The sequence below is a fragment of the Sturnira hondurensis genome, unplaced genomic scaffold, assembly GCF_014824575.4.
Source record: "Sturnira hondurensis isolate 20B ecotype Veracruz unplaced genomic scaffold, ASM1482457v3 Scaffold0004136, whole genome shotgun sequence".
Classification (NCBI taxonomy): domain Eukaryota; kingdom Metazoa; phylum Chordata; class Mammalia; order Chiroptera; family Phyllostomidae; genus Sturnira; species Sturnira hondurensis.
Window position 1 is genome coordinate 44,489,080 of NW_028076767.1, and position 6,000 is coordinate 44,495,079.

Below are 6,000 nucleotides of genomic sequence, written 5' to 3' on the forward strand. Positions count from 1 at the left end.
TTAAGCAGATACCTTGCTTTAGGAGGAATCCATATAGTTTTAGAGTTTGATATGACCAAGTTGTTCCCATTCATCATTTTCTAAATTAAATTGGCTTTTCATCCCCATTCTACTCATTTTTTTATTAAATAAAACTTTATTTAGGACCTCCTGATCTGCCAGGTACTAACCGAAGTGCTGGAATGGCATGAGTGAGCAAGACAGATAATACCCCTTCCCTCATAAAACTTAGATTCTGGTGGGGGAGACAGACATTAAACAAGCACACAAAGAACATCATTTTGGATAGGAATAAGTGCTATGAAAAATAATAAATCGGGGTGGGTGAGGTTAATGGATATATTTTGGGGTGTCTTGGCAGACAGCCTTTAGTAACCAGGAGAGTGAACAGAACTCAAGCCATGTCATACAAGGAACGGCTGACGATGAGGCGGGCATTGAACTTACAAACAAAACAACATCACAGGGTCTAGTCGGGGAGGGAAAAGTTTTCCTGGACCCTCGTAGGGTCACTGGTTGGTTTGAAAATCAGAAGCCTGACAAAGACAGATTTACAGGAGAAAAGTATACAAATTTATTCAATATAAGTTTAATGCGACACGGGAGGCTTCATAAGGAAATGAAGAGAAGAAATGATTAAGCCTGAGTATTTATATGCCAGGTTTGATAAAGAGTGGGGGGCTGTGGAAAGAGGGGATGAGACAACGAGCATGAGCTCAGTGAAGTGGGGGAAGCTCAGCATGACCTGTTGGTTCTGATTCTTCTCTGCCTCTTTTTCTTCGGAGATAAGAATGTTTCTTTCCTGCAAATATGGGAAGGCCACCTCCCACGTGAGGGTTTTATGATCTGCTTCAGAAGAAGGTAAAAGACACTTTCTTGCACATGCCATTTCTCAAACTCCTCCAGTTTAAAATATTCAAAATGTCAAGGTGTCATATTTTGGGGTAGTTTGTCCTGAACTCTGTCAGTCTTGTAAACTGTCATGTGCAGACCACCTGCATAAGATCCACCTGGAGATTGCATAAGAGATGTGGATTCCTGGGCTATGTTCCAGATATAGAATCAGAATCTCTGCAACTGGAGCTCAGGCATCTATATTTTAATAAGCCCCTATGGTGATTTTCACGCATTAGAGAGTCTAAAAACAACAAATTTAGGGTAATATGATAATTGAATGCCATCAAGTAGAGAAGGAAGACAATTTGTCCTCTAAACCCCAGAGGATAGAACTGGGATAGATGAACAGAAGCTTCTGAAGGATGATTTCGGTCGAAGTTAGGAAAATCATGGTTGTGATCAGACATCTGAAAATATGGAATGGCTTTCCCCATGAGCCAGAGAGTGAACTCTTAGATTCTGGAACTGTTCAATGGTAAGTGGATTGACAAAGTCAAGAATGTTGCTGGAGTGATTCTAGTTTTAGCTGAGTAGTTGAACTGAGTGACCCTTTAAGGTTCTTTCCAACAATGAAGCTACCTTGATTTGTCCTTTGGCCTACAGAACCGCTTCCATGATTTTTAAAACTGATATGTATCATTAACCCAATACTGCTACTGTGATTATTCTTGGCTTATTGTCATGATATTTGGATAAGTTGGAAGACTTTAAAAATTTGCCTAGGTAGTCTGGTTGGGGCTCCTAACATTTCAACTATGATCTTTTTTTCACAGTTTATTCTCCTCAACATACACCTAGAAAGTGACTCTTGAGTAGCAGCACCAGCAGCACCTGGGAACTTGCACCTACCACCACATTGAATCAGAAACTCTGGCACTGGGGCTCAGCAATCTGTGTTCTAGGAAGGCCTCCAGGAGATTCTCATGCATGAAGAAGCACTGACTGATAGAAGCAGAATCCCAAGGAGGTGAAGTGACTTGCCTACAGTAACAGAGTTTATCTGGGAAAGAAACTGGACCACATCACTTTTCCTTGGGAAGGGCAATTGTTCAATATCTATGCTTAAGAAATTCTCACACGCATTTAATATTTAGGATTGTTTCTTGAGCATTGCTAAACAATTGGATACAATGCCAATATCCACCAGCAGAGGAATGGCTAAATGAGCATCACTGATTTCAATGTGGGAGTTAAAAGGAATGTATTAGTGCTATGGAGCAACATGGACTTATCTCAAATATATACTGGAAGATAGAAAAGTAAGTTGCCAAATGGCACAAAATGTATGATTCAAGTTAAGCTGTAAGAGCAGGGTATTTTTCTCTCTCCCATTGTGTGTGTGTGTGTGTGTGTGTGTGTGTGTGTTCAGGCAGGGTAAACTACCAAAAGAATAACATTAGCTACTTCAGAGAGGGGCCATGATGGGGGCAGGATGCTGGGAAATAGAATTAGGGATGCAGAAATAAAGACTTAGTCTTATATGTAATATTTAAAATTTTTAGAGGAAAAGGTATTCCTATATTATTTCTTAATTAAGTATTCATTTTAACATTAGGTAAAATTGTTATGGTTTAATTACAATGGTCCCAAGTCCTAGTGAAAGAATCATGTAGCTATTAATTTGACTAATATCACTTGCATCTGAGTAGATGCAATGCCCCCAGTCATATGCCAAAGAGAGTTAGCCCTTTTTCTATTTCAAAATATTCCTTGAGGGACCCTCAGTCTACATCAGTGACCACCCAGACTGTCTACTCAGATACCCAGAATGCAGGACAATTACTGGAACAATTCATTCCATATAAATAATTTTCTCCTATTTGGGTAATAGAGGGAACTAAGCTATTTTGGCTTGGATAATTTGATAATTACCCCCAATTGCCCATTTCCCTTTAGTGTGTATAAAAATCCAGATTTAGTTTAAGTTCTTTCTCATATTTACCATAAGCCCCTTTATTTTAATGTATTCCCTTCACATTTGGCCTTCAGTAAAAACAGAACAGCTGGCCACCATCTGCTAGCAAAAAAAAAAAAGCCATTATATCCTTAGGAAGACTCCTAAATTCGGGCCTCAGATGAAAAGTCACGATCTGTATTAGACAGAGGAAGTCCTGAGATTGTAAATTTCTTCTAATTCAGTATTACTCAACACAGCACTCAAAACACACAACAGGCGCTTAATAATTAATTCTGATGCTGATGCTGCTGCCTGCTCAGAAACTGAACGTGAGGCCTTCTACAGAAAAATAGGCACTGGGAATTAGAGATTGAGGCTGAGTTTATTCACAAGTTAATTGGTAATAGAAAGTTAAAGTGATTTTTCTATTTTACAACTGACAAAGTTATCAATGTATTTTTTTCTGAATAAATTCTATAGATCAATTTCACAATGGAAATGGATGTGTTCAGTGGTCTCATTTACCTATTTTGGAGATGGGCTACAAAATAATCTCATTTCATATCCTGACTCTACCACACACTATCTGTGTGACTTTAAGCCAGTTTTCTTGTGTGTAAAACAAATAATTTCACTGATTTGGGGGCTATTACCAGTGCTAAGTGAGATGATACATGTAAAGACTGGCATGAAGTCTACCACAGGCCAGTAGTCAATAAATGCCCCTCTCTCCCTTCTTCCCACCCTTTATCAAAAATCTATTTTTATTTTCCCAAACCAAATGTAAAATAACAAAACAGCTAAAAATATTTCCTCTGAGTCATCCCTAATCCATGATGCTTAGGGGTAAGCAGATATTTACTATAAACTGAGTAGAACGTATAAGAACAAGAATGGCTAGGAGGTCAACTGTGGGTCAGCTGATGGACTGGGCAGTGGCTTCCTAGAGTGCTGTGTTGGGGGGGGATTCATGGCCACATCTGGGCTCTGAAGAAAGTGTGCCTGACGGAGAACTAAATCTGCAGCTGGGGCTGGAGAGCTAAGTGATGCTCATTTGTATTCCCTCCATTCTCCTCCTCTTTTACTTTTGCTCCTCTTTGTCCATTATTCCCTTCATTCTTTTTTTTTCTTTCTGCCTTGGGGTTATCATTATCTAACACAAGTCAGTCCCACTGAAATTTGTTCTGAGGATTCTCCAAGCAGGGACAGAGTTTCCACTCAGCCCTTGATTTTCAGAGTAAGCTGGGCAGCCAGTCTGAAGGCCCGGTGTGGCAGTCTTCTTGACTGCACTGACACCGTCAAACTCCTTCGTTACATCTTTCTTCTTGTTGCTTTTGTCATTTCTTCTTCTTTTTTAAAATTTTTATTTAACTCTTGTTCAAGTACAGTTTTCTTTCTTGTATTCCCAGCCCTGCACCCACCCCCAGTGCTCCCCACCTCCTTCCCATCTCTGCCCCCCACCTTAGTTATTGTCCATGTGTCCTTTATACTTGTTCATGTGAGTCCTTCCCCTTTTCCCCTGTGATTCTCTCCCCCCTCCCCTCTGGACCCTGTCAGCACCTTCTGTATTACAGTGTCTTTGATTACATTTTGCTTGCTTGTTTGTTTTGTTGTTTAGAATCCTGTTAAAGGTGATATCATATGGTATTTGTCTTTCACCGCCTGGCTTGTTTTGCTCAGCATAATGCTTTCCAGTTCCATCCATGATGCTGCAAAGGGTAGGAGCTCCTTCTTCCTTTCTGCAGCATAGAATTCCATTGTGTAAATGTACCATAGTTTTTTGATCCACTCATTGACTGATGGGCACTTGGGTTGCTTCTAGCACTTGACTATCGTAAATCGTGCTGCTATGAACATCGGGGTGCATAGGTTCTTTTGGATTGGTGCTTCAGGGTTCTTAGGATATACTCCTAACAGGGGAATTGCTGGGTCAAAAGGCACGTCCCTTTTTAGTTTTCTTAGAAAATTCTATACTGTTTTCCATAGTGGTTGTACCAGTCTGCAATCCCACCAACAGTGAACTAGAGTCCCCTTTTCCCCACAACCTCTCCAACACTTGTTGTTTGTTTCTTTGTTTATGGTAGCCATTCTGACTGGTGTTAAGTGGTATCTCATTGTGGTTTTGATTTGCATCTCTCTGATAGCTAGTGATATCGAGCATCTTTTCATGTGTCTCTGGATCCTCAATATATCCTCCTTGATAAAGTGTCTGTTCAAGTCCTTTGCCCATTGTTTAATTGGGTTGCTCGTCTTCTTTGAGTGGAGTCCTGTGAGTTCTTTATATATTTTGGAGATTAAACCTTTGTCTGAGGTATCATTGGCAAATATGTTTTCTCAAACTGTTGCTTCTCGTTTTATCTTGATACTGTTTTCCTTAGCCATGCAGAAGCTTTTAAGTTTGATGAGATCATTTTTTTGCATGTAGCTGTCCAGTTCTCCCAACAGCATTTGTTGAAGAGGCTATCTTTACTCCATTTTATGTTACTGCCCCCTTTGTCAAATATTAATTGACTGTAGAGAGTTGGGTTTATTTCTGGGCTCTCTGTTCTATTCCATTGGTCTATGTGCCTGTTTTTATGCCAGTACCAGGCTGTTTTGATTACAGTGGCCTTGTAATACAGTTTGATATCAGGTATTGTAATCCCTCCTACTTTGTTCTTCTTTCTCAACATTGCAGCTGCTATTCGGGGTCTTTTATGGTAACATATAAATTTTTGAAGTGTTTGTTCTATAATAGGTAAAATATGCCATTGGCACTGTGAAATATGTCTGTGAAACATGCCATTGGCACTTTAATAGGTATTGCACTAAATCTGTAAATTGCTTTGGGTAGTATGGACATTTTGATGATGTTAATTCTTCCAATCCATGAACACGGTATATGTTTCCATTTGTTTGTGTCTTCCTTGATTTCTTTCTTCAGTGTTGTGTAGTTTTCTGCATACAGGTCTTTTACCTCCTTGGTTAGGTTTATTCCCAGATATTTTAGTTTTGTTTTTGCTATATCGAATGGGATTTGTTTCTTGATTTCTGCTTCTGCTGTTTCATTGTTGGTATACAAAAATGCCTTTGATTTCTGGATATTGACTTTGTAACCCGCTGTTTTGCCAAATTCATTTATTAGTTCGAGCAGTTTTTTGGTAGAGTCTATAGGATTTTCCATGTACACTATCATGTCATCTGCAAACAATGACAGTTTTGTTTCC